Source organism: Apodemus sylvaticus, chromosome 13, assembly GCF_947179515.1.
Source record: "Apodemus sylvaticus chromosome 13, mApoSyl1.1, whole genome shotgun sequence".
NCBI classification, from domain to species: domain Eukaryota; kingdom Metazoa; phylum Chordata; class Mammalia; order Rodentia; family Muridae; genus Apodemus; species Apodemus sylvaticus.
Genome location: NC_067484.1, coordinates 94,028,836 through 94,043,838, shown reverse-complemented (window position 1 = coordinate 94,043,838; position 15,003 = coordinate 94,028,836).

The following is a 15,003-nucleotide window of genomic DNA, read 5'->3' as shown; positions in this document are numbered from 1 at the left end:
GATGACTTATGGGACTTATGGGGAGGGGGGAATGGGGAAAGGGGAAATCATTTTGAATGTAAACAAAGAATATAGAAAGAAAAAAAAAAAAAAAACCTCAACTCCCCTGATCAAATGGCTTCTCAGTGACTTCATGGTGTTTCTTACCTTGGCTTACAGTAAAACTCTTCGTCTGGCTCTTCCTTAAACTCTGGCTTACCTTTGGGTTCCACAGCTCCTGTCTCTAAGCCTCTCTCTTCTGGATTGAATTGTATTGACTCTCTCATCTCTATGTCTACATAGAGTTTGTTCTCTGTGTCTGGAATCAGATTTTTTTCTCCATCTCCTTCATTTCCCTTGACTAATTACTACTTAACCTCTCATTCCAAATTAGCTATAACACCTCCTGCCACACTCACACACACACACACACACACACACACACACAAACACACACACACAAACACACATACACAACTAGTTCTCTGTGCCCTAGGGCTAGACAGGTACCTCTCTTACTTGCTGTGATAGCGATTTGTGATCTTCCCAGCCCTGGCCTCTTCACAGTGGACTTGCTATCAACATTCCATTTTTTTCCAATGGAGAGGAGACACATTGACATAAGAACCAGGTTTTAGGCAAATACAGTTTTCCCAGGGAAGGCAGACTAGGGCTTCTAAGTCAAGTGTAACTTAGATGGACAAGGTGAAAGGGGATAATAAAAGCAGAGTTGTGAGATGGCATATAGTGTGTATACTGCAGGCACAGGCTGAATTCTGCTGGTACAGGCTGTATTCTGCTGGTACAGGCTGTAACATGCTGGTACAGGATATATTCTGCTGGTACAGGCTGTAACATGCTGGTACAGGCTGTATTCTGCTGGTACAGGCTGTAACATGCTGGTACAGGCTGTAACATGCTGGTACAGGCTGTAACATGCTGGTCCAGGCTGTAACATGCTGGTACAGGCTGTAACATGCTGGTCCAGGCTGTAACATGCTGGTACAGGCTGAATTCTGCTGATATAGGCTGCATTCTGCTGGTGCAGGTTACATATGGCTGGTACGTGGGAATTACAGAGAGCTTGCTTTCAATCTTGGCAGGGTGCCCCTGCCTTATTTTTCTTTATCTAGATTGAAGTTTCTGCTTTATGACAATTTTTCTTCTTAAGAAATTCATCATTTCTTTTAGTATTAACTTATTAAATACAAGTTTCTTTCTTATTCTTTTTCACTTTAAAAAGCCTATTTTTTAAGCAGTTTTGGGGCTTAAAGGTAAAAGGTAAGGTTCTTATGAAACTCAAGCCCTGCATCGTTCTCTCTCTCTCTCTCTCTCTCTCTCTCTCTCTCTCTCTCTCTCTCTCTCTCTCTCTCTCTCTCCTCTCTCCTCTCTTCTATGATAGCATCTTGCATTCTATGGTGCATGGTTTACAGTGGCTAAGCTCATGTAAAAATATTATTGTTAACAGAACTCAACTGGAAGTCTCCAGATCAAGCTGACTAGCAGGACTAACTATATGGAAGGGCTTTAGACTCAGTTCCATTACCTGCCTGTTAAAGAATAAGGTCGGCGGTAATAAAGACTCCGAGTGTCAACCTTGAGTTTCCTCATGTGCACCTATACACAAAGATGCGCCAACATATGTGAGCACACAGTCACATTCATGAATGCAGCCCCCACCCCCGTCCACAAACAGAGTAACCTTAAATGAATATTGGCAAACAAATGCAGTCTGGAAAGGCTGGTCATGATCTAAGAGGCCGTGCTCCAGGCTTTGGCACACCTGCTCCAGCATTCAGTCTTGTGATGCCTCTCTGTGTGTCAAACTCCACCTCTCTGAGAAGCATCCTTTCTCTGGGCCTTATTTCTTATGTTTTCTTTGTTGAGCAGCTTTTCCTGTATTTTTTATACTTTATAATTAGTTTGCTCGTTTTACCACTGACTTTATGTTATTGGGTATTTGGTCCTTCCCACGTGTTGTGCCAGCACTGTCTCACACGTTAAATATTTCCTTTCCCTCTATCATTGCCTGGATAATATCTGACCAGGAAGCCCACAACATTTTTATTTTCATTTCATTTTGGAGATCTGTGTTTTACTTCCCTAGCTTTTTTCAACTTTTCTTTGTTTTCTGTTTGTTTCCCAATGTGAAAAGGATACGCCATCATGTCAATTTATATTTAAATATGATATGCTACCATGAATACTTTCTGTGTGAGCATTTTATTACCATATATTAAGTAGACAAAATCCTGGATTTTACTCTGGTACCTTCTTCCTCCCCACTGTGTTCTGTGTCCTCCATGACCACTTTCCCTGTGGCACCTATGCCCTCCAAGTCAGTGGCAATTTAAACACCCCTCCCCACTCCTCCACACCTCTTTCCCTGTGCCACCTGTGCCCTCCAAGACAGTGGCACTTTAAACACCCTCCCCACCCTCCCCACTCCTCCTTTCTTCTCTCAGCTATCACATTTCTGCATTTTCTAAATTTTGGAATTATCTCACAATTCTTGGTCGTTTTTTCATTTCAGTGTTATTTTTCTCTATATATGTTCAAGGTATTTCTATGATCATATTTTCTATAGGCTTTATGCTTTTCTTTGTACATTGAATCTCCCACCTTGATGATTAACACACTAATGAGCCTATTGAAAGTGCCTTCCTTCTACTACAAGATCTTATTTTCTAGCTCCTCCTTTAAATCCTTTATTAGAGTTCTCATCTCTCAATTACATCATTCCTTCCTGTCACTTTGGAGGCTTTGGAGGGAAATAATCTTTAATCCTGTCCTCTAACTCCATCCTGCGCCTGCACTGTGTTGATGACCTGTCTCTGGTTCTCAGTTTCTTTGGATTATGCTTATCCTACCTTGCAGCTTTTTAGTGCAAGCCTAACATCAGTTTGATATTTCTCTGGTATACTGTTGGTTGTATTCAAAGTCTGCTGTGGTTACAAGTTGTATCCCTGTTCCCCCTGTACCCTTAATTTTTTTCAACATGAGCTGATCTTTTCAGTTTTGTCACATGCTTTGGCCTCTAAAGTGAAAGAGAAGAAAAGAAAGAACCAGAAAAACAAAACACTGAGAAGGGATAGTTAGCAGAGGAGGAAAACAGGGAGTGGACTGCCCAGAGCTAAGCAAAGACCTTGTTTTAGAGAAAGGATTGATCAATGTCCATGGTTCAGATAATTCAAGTAAATGAGGGCTAAGGACTGATCTGTAGTTTAGCAGTGAAGGCATGGGTTACCCTTACAATCTCAGCAGCTTTGATTTTCCCAGGCAATACTTTAAGAAAGAAAAGAAGAAAAATGGATGTATAAAATTCCAGATGGGGATGAGGTGGCTGTCAAAAGACTGACTGGTCAGTTCTCTGATCAGTCGTGACACAGCATTGGCCTTATCTTGTCTCTTCTTTGAACTACTTTTTGTGAAACCAATTGTGAGTGACTTCAGGAAGAGGTTTCATGCCTTGAACCAGTGTCCCAATCACCTTAGGCCATCTCATTAAGAACATAAACATAACAGTTATCACTAAACAAAAACGTCAGGGGTTGTATGTAGCTCAGTTGTTAGACTGCTTACCATGTAGGGAGGTCCTGAGTTCAGATCCCCAGAACTCATATAAAAAGCTGGATATGTGTGCTTGGGGCTCCTGTGATTCTGGCACTGAGGAGAAGACAAGATGATTACTGGGGCCAAGTAGTCTGGCCAACGGTGACCTCCCAGTTTCAGCGGGGTTCCTGATGCAGGCAGTGTTTTACATCACATAAAGGATGTGAGCCACACTAGGGGCCACACTAAGGTTGTCTCTTGTCTTTCAGTAGCTCCCTGGCTGTTCTAACCACACAGTCATGTCTGTTGATTGACTAAGCAAAAAGTTTTAAGGGAATTGAACTGCCCAGTCAAGTTCAGTAAAGGAAATAAGTTTAATTGAAATCTTCAAGACAAACAGATAGGAGAAACAACCAAATGAACCTTACAAAACTCTGTGGTAGCAGCTTTCAGGACTAAATATATCAGCGCCAACGTTGCTGTGGTGTATTGGTGCCCAGTGCTGTGATCAGAGGCTTCTGACCATTAATCGCAAACCTTCCTTTGCTGCTGCCAATCAATGGCTTTGGGGGTTCCCAGAGACAAGAGCCTCATGCAACTTTAACTTTGAGCAGTGTTTTCTTGTAAGAGAAGCCAGCTGTTGTTCTTGATTGCACATATGTGGGGGTGTCCCCTATGAACCCACATGTCCCAGGACAGGCAAGCTTTCCTTTGAAAAGCTTACTACATTTTAAAAATGTGTATGATGAATTTGTGTACTGCGTGTGCTCATATATACATTAGTGACCTATGCCAAGGCCGTCAGAGTACAATGTGGCCAATCAGTGTACTCTCTCCCACCCACGGATGCCAGGGATGCAACTCAGGTCTGCAGGTTTGGAACCTAACCACTGAGCCATATTACTTTCCCCAGTTTTTATTTGTCATCTTTTGGGTTTTTTTTCTACCCCAAAGGATATGTTTATGTATTGTCTATATCAGTAACATTAACACAGAAACCACAAACCAACATGGACTTTTAAGAGGCAAGAGTGGTGGATTCTAGTGGAAGATTCTCTGGCTCATGGGACATAGTCACAGTCGAGACAAGTGTTTATTACTCCAGTGATCTTCTGGAATGGCGCTGATGCTTGAAAAAACAAACTGTCAAATGCTAACCTGAGAAACCATTTTTGAATTTCTATTCTGTCTGAATTAGTAAAACAAACATTGCGGGCCTAGAACAATACAGTGGTGTGTTTAGAAACAGTGTGCTTCAGTTTTCTGGCTTCCCCAAAGCCCTATGATTAGTAACCTGATACCTGGAGTTGAAGCAGAACTTCCAAAATAAACACAGGCCTTTAGAGTCTGAGGAGTACAGGACGGGGAAGCTCTGGAAGGTCAGAGATTCTGTCCAAATGAAGAACTATGTTCTTTGCCAAGTGCTAGACCTCAGCACCACAGCACTCAAACTTTCAAAAGAGCAATTCCTAGCTTTCACAGTGGGTACAGAAAATCTCTCTCTCTCTCTCTCTCTCTCTCTCTCTCTCTCACACACACACACACACACACACACACACACACACACACACACACACTAAGTTTCCCCAATGGTCATTCAGCCCCCTCAACCACAGTTGATTACAGTTTTGATGTTTTGGCTTGAGCCTCCATTCAAACCCCCCAAGGGAGGGGTGTGTTGTTCAAATACACAGCATAGAGCACAGTAGTCCACTCTAGATTTGCCTGGAGCCTCAGTGCACATGGTCCTGTCATCTATCAATGCCTTTCCCCTTAATCACTCCTAGAAAGGCAGGCTATCTCTGTGAAAATTTAGCAAAAAAAAAAAAAAAAACAAAAAAAAAAACAAAAAACAAAAAACAAAAAAAAAAAACAAAAAAACAAAAAAAGAGGATGATTTTCCCATTCTTGACCCTTGCAGTGATGGGGCCAGGGAGACTAAATAAATAAGTAAAATATAAAACAAATTAAAAAGCTCAGGTGATACTAAAAGATGTCTTCAGAATGATGGAGTCAAACTCTTAAAATAAAATTCAAAAGGCCAACCAGAGCTTTGGACATTCTGCTGGGTCCTCAAAGCAGTGGAAGAGCCTGGAGCTGTGGGACAGCTTGTCACTTGCAGCACACAAGTTCAGGGAGAGACAGAGAAGATGCCCCGTGCCCAGAGCACAGCTCTGAAGCACAGTTAGAGGGTCAGCAGCAGGTCCCTGCACAGCTGGGACTGGAATCCTGGCTTCAGCTTCTGCACAGCCTCTGTAGTAAACCTCCAGTGGTATAGATAATGCATTTTATTTTCTAAACATTTTGAAAATTATTGTTGAATTATATAACTTTTCTCAGGCTTATGTCTCAATGTTGTTGTCGCACATCAGTGGGTAAATGTGAAGGTCCCTTAGCGTCAGGCTCCTGGGCTGTAAGCGTAAGCAATAGAACCAGCCTCTGAGGGCTGTGGAAAGAATTAAGTATGATAATTTATGCAAAGCAGAGAGCATAATAAGTGCTCAACACAATATGGCTTTAATTTTCAGTAATAAAAATAATGTACATTGGCTACAAGAAAATGCATCCAAGCGTTATAAAAATAAAATAGCAATCATCCATAAATCTATCCCAGTGTAATCACTGAACCGTTACGGGGCATTATGTATTTCTCTAAATAATTTTATATGAAGTATTTCACGTTACATGAAGATATTTCAAATACACAGAAGTTAAAAGATAAATTCAATGGATGCTGGCATGCTTTCTTCCCGTTGTCTATAATTACACATACTTTGCAGCATATGCTGAGAGCACATGTATATGTGAAGATTTTTCCATTAATGTTCTGTACAATTTATTGTCTGGATTCGTCTTCATTGGTACTACTTTCAACTACAAAGCGTAAGGAGACTGTGAACTGACACACATATGTATGTATTTACATATTTGAAAATAAATCACATTTATTCACAGTATTGTTGTTATAAAAATTTCAACATTCAGCTCCTAAAAATAAAACTATTCTGCCTCAAAATCTTAATACAATTATCACATTTCACTATTAATGATTGCTCCTTGGTGTCCTGTTTTTGAGTGTAATTATTTTAGGTGTATGAGTGTTTTGCCTACCTGTATGAATGAATATTATGAGCATGCTCAGTGCCTACAGAGGCCAGAAGACTGATGCCCTGCAACTGGAGTGATTGGTGTCTGTGAGCTGTCCATGTGGGTGCTGGGAACAGAACCCAGGTCCTCTGTAAGAACAAGTGCTCTTAACCCCTGAGTCATCTCTCCAGCCCTTCCTTGATGTCATTTAACAGCTAGTTGCTGCTCAGATTATTAAATTGTTCCTCACATACTTCAGTTCAGGCATGCTATGTTTATGCTGGTATCAGCAGGCCACCCTGAGCATGTCCTGGTGCTGCGGTGCTGCAGCTAGGTGCCTTACTTCAGCTTCACAAATTTTCCTTCTCTCCTTTTTCTCCGGTCAGTGTGCTAAAATGAGAATCTCAATATGGTACCTTCTTTCATCTTTTCTAGTTAATCCTGAACATTTACATTTCTTAAACGATGAGAAACCATCCAAGACTAGTTTTACATACCAGCAGGCTATTTTCCAGAAATCAAGCATGGCAGGATGGCCGGAACCTTTCCTGTTCCTCTGGATCATCCCCAGAAAACATTTCTGGTCTCAGGAGGCAGCTCTTCTCCTGATGAGGCTTTCCTTGTGGGTTCCTTCTTCTGTGGCGTCAACACTCTCTCCCAGCAAAGGCTGCAGGCTTTCTCTAAAATCAGAAACTCAAGGAAACTGATGGACCTGCACCCTGTTGATTTCTCACAACCTTTCAACCTAGAATTCTAGACATTAGTCTTTCTCAGACGATACATGTATTAATGAAGAGTTGCCACGGGAGCACCATGTACTCACCGGAACTATCGGTTAAAACCAACGACGCATCCCTACCTCAGGAATTCCTTTGGAAATTCTTACTTCAGCAACCCAGATAACCAAAATTATATGAGTGACCAAGAGGCAGATTCCTGGGCTAGAACAGCACTGGACATTAGACCGGTGTTCCTGAAGAGTGTGTGGTAACCTGAGACTGTACTCAATCACAAGGGGTGAAAGGTTGTTAATATAGCACAAGAAGATCGATGTGATTAGCAGGGAAAGGCAGAGCCCTGAAAGATGGGGCTAAAGTTCCTGCTTGCCAACCATCAAAGAAGGAAAGAGTATTATCAGGGTCACCTCTAACTTTCCATGTGATTTTCTACCATGCATTTAATGTTAGTACTACTTTAACCTATAAAGAGTCGGTCCAAGGATCAACAAATACATACCATGGTGTTTTATAATTCTTTACTTCCTCCTGAAGATTTTCAGGCATGTTCTATTACAACACTGTGGATAACTATTCCATTTTTTATTTATAATCCACTAGACAAAGCTTATCAACACCTCTGTTCAATCTGATGACATATGCAGGAGTTGCCAAGTTTGTAACACACTCTGAGTTAGTTCTCAGTCTTCATCTCCAGCAGTCATTTAAGAACATCAACCACTTGAACCTGGCAGTAAGCTTGGTATTAAGGCAGCCTGCCCTGCAGACCTGGGCTAAACGCAGAACCACTCAGCTAATGACTTGTGATCTATACGTTCATCTTTTCTCCAGTCATACAACAAACCTCCTGGACTCAAAGCCAGAGGAATTTATGGTTTTCCAGAGAAACATGATATTTGCTTTGACAGTTTCACATAGTTTTAACCCAAAAACAGACAAAACGCTGAAGTTTCTCTTCAGTTGCCTTTCCTGGGATCAAGCCCTTTGATGGAAGGAGATCACTGGGGCTCCATCCCTAGGTCTGGAGGTGTCAGAGGCAGAAACCAGACATCCAGCTCTTTGGGCCTCTGGGGAAATACCAAGCCATCACTGCCTTTGCCTACAGTCTCGTGCTGCCTATCTGTCTCTAACTACCAGCACTCAGTGTGGAATGAGGGCACGAGGCATGGCAGAGAGCCAACCGATGATGCCTGCTCAGAGTTCTGGTAGGTCTCATTAGGCTCCTGGCCAGTTAGGAAATGCTAGCCTACCCCTGCTCCTGCCTGGCACCCAGACACTTACCACCTTGAGTTAAAGTTTCACATTCCATTCTTCCCTGGAATCCTAGAAGGGGGAGGCTTTATTTCCCTCATTGCTCCAACATGAACACTGTTGTTTTCTGTTTTAACAAGGAGTTAGATAGTTCTAATGTTGATGTATCAATAGTCAAAGTGAAATAACACAAGGAAGCATACAGTACCATGGACCGGGACCAGGCACAATAAGCAGTAGGGGATGTGTGTACTCTATGGCCTAAGTGCTCGGCAGCTAAAGGCTTCCTTAGATGCTGTGCAGACACAAACCTACCAGGGAGAGCTGGCTTGTTTTAATTTGGAACTCAGAGCCCAGGGATCCTCAGAAAGCAATGTAGTCCAACATAACAGTATTGCCCTGCATAACAAAATGGGGAGGGGTGTCTAGCTGCACCACAGGCACCTGCTCAGAGTAAAGGCACAACTTGTAGGATACGCATGAGTATAATGTGGTCAGTCATAGGAGCTCCTCCATCAGGGAACAAGAGGAGTGGAGGAAAGAGAAGGGGCCAGAGAGCAATGTTGAGAGCCAAACCAGGTGGGTGAGCTGTGAAGGCTACTGTGACATTAAAAGGGAAGAAAGAAGGAAGGGATGGAGGAAGAACAAGGGAGGGAGGAAAGGAAGAGGGAGGGAGGAAAGAAGGAAGAGAGGGAGGGAGGGAGGGAGGGAGGGAGGGAGGAAAGAAGGAAGAGAGGGAGGGAGGGAGGGAGGAAGGAAGGGAAGGAGGGAGGGAGGGAAGAAGGGAGGAAGGGAGGGAGGGAGGGAGGGAGAAAGGGAGGGAGGGAGAGAGGGAGGGAGGAAGGAAGGGAAGGAGGGAGGGAGGGAAGAAGGGAGGAAGGGCGAGAGGGGAGGGAGGAAGGAAGGGAAGGAGGGAGGGAGGGAAGAAGGGAGGAAGGGAGAGAGGGAGGGAGGAAGGAAGGGAGGGAGGGAGAGAGGGAGGGAGGAAGGAAGGGAAGGAGGGAGGGAGGGAAGAGGGAGGAAGGGAGGAAGGAAGGGAGTGAGGGAAGAAGGAGGGGAGGAAGGGAAGGAGGGAGGGAGGGAGGGAGAAAGGGAGGGAGGGAGAGAGGAGGAAGAAGAAGAGGGAGGAAGCAAGCAAGGAAGCAGAGGAATTCACAGAGGACCTCAAAAGCTCTGTTGGAGAGTTAAAAGTTATTTATATGTTCCAAAAGTTTTCTTCAGAATCAGATCCATGCTTTGAAAACCGACTCTTGCAGAACCCTGGGAAGTGGGGTCAGAAGACAGAACAAAGTAGAAATAAAACCAGCACCTGCAGTGTGGGAGGGGACAGCCTGAAGCAGAGGGAGAACAGGAGACTGAGGCTGTGCTGAGCCCACCATGTTTAGATAGCAGAACAGATAGGACATGTTGCTGTGCTGGAACAGTGATGGATCATGGCAACTGAGAGGAATATAGTATCAGTAATGTGGGAACCCCGAGAGAAAGGCACATTTCTGTGCCTACCTAAACATACCAGGTTTAGGTGGGATGCATTAAAAATATCTCTGGAAATTTTCAGGAAGATCTTTACTGGGTACTTAGATATATAGTTCTAAAAAAAAAAAAACTGTCTTCTATTCATAAAACAGACAGTAGCCAGCACATATTCTGTAAGATGCTAAAGGAAGTTGTAGAGGCATTGAACATAAAGGTCATGTCCACTAATAAGAGAAAAAAGGATCCAGTGTGCCCAACCTCTGGAGGAAGACAGGTTGTCACAGTGGATCAAGAATGGATATAGCAAATCAATGAAGTATGGAAATAGTCCTTAAAGTAGCTTTCATTACTAGGCAAACATGCCAGTCCCTGTGATGAATGTAATATGCATGTTAGCCAGCTTTTGGTTACTATAGCAAATAGCAGAAATACACAATTCTGAGAGAGAAGGGTTCCCCGTGGCTCATGGTTTGTGAACTTCTAATCCATGCTCCATGGGCCTGCTGTTCTTGGGCTTTCGATGAGGCTGGGCACTGTGGCAGCACATTGTGGGTGAAGAGAAAGGGCAAACCAACAACCAACATCCTTTGTGAGGGCACAACCTCCAAATAACCTGGCTTCCCTCCTAAGAGTGCCACCAACTGGGGAGGAAGGTTTCAACACATAGCCCTTTGAAGGATATTCAAGATCCGAATTGCAGCAATCACAGTTCCATGTCATTTAATTCCTACATAAGGTAAATACAGTAACAGTTCACAATTTTTTTAAAAAGCTGCAACTTGGACAGTTTCTATGATCCTCTGTGATATCCACGTGGAAGCCACCTATAGCCGATAAACATTAAGAACACAAAATGTGCAATCAAAGGACTTATTTTAATATTAATTCAAATTTAATAACACTGGATTGTGCCCTTGGAAAACATTTTAGAATGTTTAGAATGAACTAAATACAGATTCATTATCTTCGATGAAAACTTGTTTCTGCAAGTGTTAAATTATGTACTGTGTCTGAAGACAGTGAAAAGAATGTGAAGTATTTCATTAGGATTTCACATGGATTGGATGTTGAAATGATATTTTGGATATATCAGGTTAAACAAAATTATTAAAATTAATTTTACCCGTGCTTCTCTCTTCACTTTTCTTACAAAACTATGAGAAAAAGAATTAAGTCCCTTGAGTGGCTGTCGCAGGTTTTCCCCTCTCCAGTGGCGTCAGCCTGGGCAGCTTTTTCTGAAGAACTCACAGTCAGCACGTGCTGGTTTGCGCCATTCCTGGGGTGGACTGACCCTCTCTGGTGCCCAGGACCAGCGGGTTTTCCTGTTTGCCTTTTTGAACTCTGTTTTCTCTGTGCCTTGGAGAGCCAGGGGCTGTGATGTCACTGTATAAACAGAGGGAAGGGTGGGGGCGAAAGCGATGGAGACAAGGGTGGAGGAGGCCGGGCTGGAGGATGGGGGTGGGGAGGGAGATGGTAAAAGGTGGCTAGAGTGCAGAGATGGCCAGGGACTTTGTCCTTCGTGATTAAGAAGCAGAGAGGTATCCTGGTCCATAAACTAGGGGGCGGGGAGGAGGGCCTCTGAAAAACACGGGTCGCCTAGAGCTAATTCCCCTGATTAAAAATGCATTAGTTTGGAGGTGTCAGGGACACGCAGCTGTTTTCAAGGCAAGCCTGGCTCCAAGAGGTCCTCCCCGGCCGGGCCGCCTGGCGGCTCCATCCCAGGCTGGATGTCAGGGATCGCAGCCTGCCGACGCTTGTCCTCTCACTGACAGGGTCCTGGCCAATGTCCTGCTGCTGAGGGTCGTGGTAATTTACATCCTCTCTGTGTACATTAACTTATCTGCAGCCTCGCTGGCTGCGCCGCTTCAGTCAGCCTGTCTCCTGTGCAGCCTGGGAGACTTCCCGCGACCCACCGACAGCCAGGGAGTGCAGGGGGAGCTGGCCCCGCGAACTCCCCAGCCCTGGGAACAGAAACACACGCCTGGTTCTGACCCGGTCCCCACGCAGGCCTGGCCTGGGGGAACAGGAAGGGACAGCCGCCGGGACAGGGCAGAAACGGGAGGCTAATTCATGACTCATGACTCATGGGCAGACTCCTCTTCAGTGACAGTTGGGACAGTTCCTGGTTATTTGTAGCCCCCACCCCAGCCCACCCCCTCTTTCTTTTCCCTGTAATTAAGCAGTCATTTGAGGGTCATTTCATACCGGTTATAGGTTCCCCGTTTTAATTATGCTCTAAGTTTCAATGGGGGCAACAAGGGAGTGGAGAGGGAGGCGTGGAGGGCAAGAGGGTAATCGTCTCTGAGAACGTGTGCACTTTTCATAACTCTCTCTGGATGACAGGCCCAGGGTGCAGGCTTGGCAGCCTCATGTTCTGTTTCAGCACAGGCCAAAGCCCTCTTCCTTGACACCAGTGGTCTTCCCTAAGAAGGGATCTGGCCCTGTTTGGAGGCAGATGTTGGATTTTCTCCTTTCCCCTCTGGCACCACACTAATCATTCTCTTTAATCACTGGGGCTTTTTAATGAGGCCAAGTAGGTATTTATGGAGCCGTCTACTCTTTAAATGTGGACGTTTGATAAGTCGTTTATAACTTATCGCGGGTCAAGCCAGAAGAAAGGAAGTGAGAATAAAATAGAGTCCGGAGCCCGCTAGGAAAACTCCGCATATCTTTGCGTGCTAGACAGTACCAAGCCCTTGTGACAAATGTTCAATCTGTCAGGCATGAGCAGCAGGAATGTCCAGGGTCTGTCCCTATTGGGTGAAAATTCTCTGGCTGGCATTCTGAGTTTCCTTCTCTCTGTTTTCTCCCTTGGCTCTTTTTATGAATTCTTTGGACATCATCGTGAACTTCCATTCTAAGGCGGATTATAGTTCCTTTAAGAACATCGGTGGGGACATAGATGTAAAATAAAGGTCTGGGAAGGAATTAAACTGGGAAGTAAAGATACATCATTGCAGAGTAAGTATCATGTGCTCACATTTTAGCAGATGTCAAAGTTAAAGCTGGGGTTCCTAGCAGCAGCAGCAGCTGAGACAGAAATGTAGTTACTTTGTTATCTCCCAAATGTTCTGTTGCGAAACACATCCCACCTTTGCAGATACAGGGGTGAGCCAGCATATAGCACATCTGAGAGAACTTGCAGAGGAGCAGACCAGCTCTGCCAAGGTCAAGTGTGAGTCATACTCACACAGCCATCATCCTCTTACTGCATCCAGTAGGATTCTAATATATCTGTTTTCATTATTAATAATAATGCAGCTACTAACAATAATTGGTAAGCAAGATTTGACTTACCTGTTTCATGCAAGGTCCTGGGTATGTTTGCTCTTATAAAACTCCAGCAGTGTAAAGCTAGAAAGCCAGGGTCCCTGCCGCTCTCAAAACTTAACTCTTTTATGAACATCAGGTACGATAAATAAATGGGAAGCACAACAGCAGGAAGAACATCAACAGACCTGATACGTAGGTAATCAATCAATCACCAGCCAGGCTCATGAAGAAGGGAAGAGCATCCCACAGACCTGATACATAGGTAATCAACCAGGCTCACGAAGAAGAGAAAGGCACCTGATGGGTTTCTTTGTTAAAACTGAAAGAAATGCAGGATGCATTATAGACCCCCCTCACTCAAACAATAGATTATCTTCTTTACAATTGTAATTGTATAACAGCTATGAAATACACATTCTGCAACCATGAAGGACTTACTTTGTACCTAAGTTTGACTGAGAAACAGAAACTAGGAAGATTTTTAGAGGCAGTTTCCAGGAGTTTGACCTTGTAACTATATACTGTACCAGAAAATCATGGCACAGTACTCAATATATTCTCTAAATGATACACACAAGGTGCAAGCTTATGTGCACTGGAGTATGAATCTCCAAGGATTTCTTCCTAAAGTGTGAAATATTAATGGAAAGGCCCAGAGAACTGCCTTGATGGAGGGCCACCTTGATGACTGCCAACACAAGTGTAGCTGAGGGGTGGCCCAGTCTGGAACAGGCACACACACACACACACACACACACACACACACACATCTGAACACTACTGATGTGTGTCTGGGCTTGAGGCAGCCAACAAAATGCTTATTAAGCAGTTAATATTTCTCATGTCAAGAGTCCAAGACTCCAGACCAACATCTCAACCAAAATTTAGACCCCCCCAGCACATCTCACACATCTTAGTCTGTATGTCGTGACCCTCCCAGTCTTAGTCTCTCTAGAAAAGAAAAACCTTCAATTAAAGATTTCTTATTTCCCTATTTTACTATAAATATTTGCTGTAAGGTTTTTAATACATATCCCACATTTTAAAATTGTGAAAAAAAAAAACAACAAACAAGTCTCCCCTGGAACAACTTATTGCTTGAAACAACTCATTGTATAAAAACCTACAATCATCTCAAGTAAAGGAAAGGTCTCAGCAGTTTCTTTTTCTCCTGACTGTAAACTTCACAAGTACTATTGCTGTACCACAAAAACAAGGAAGAAGCAACCTTTTTGCTTGAAAATGCACATATGTACCTGCATACTAGATAGAATTTGTTATAAATGCATAATTTATATGCATTTTTTTTCCTAGCTAAGTGTAAAAAGGGGGTACAACTCAAGCCATAAGTGTGGGGGAAAGATACAGGCATCCCTCTCCTACTCCTGAATGTGGGATCCTTCTTAAACCATTAGAGTGACGGATCTCCTTACTCAAGACTTTGCAATGTGCCTAGGTACCACTGTGCCTCTGGGACAGCATCCATCCCAAAGCCTATGTGATTATCACCCTCTAGTGGATATTCTATGATAATAGCTGACCACCTCCTATGGGGCACAAGAGTGAATCCCAGTCATGGAAAACTGACCAATCTTAAAGGGATGGGTGACAGACAGCTGTGCCAGAGTCCCTCAGCCTCAAGCACCTA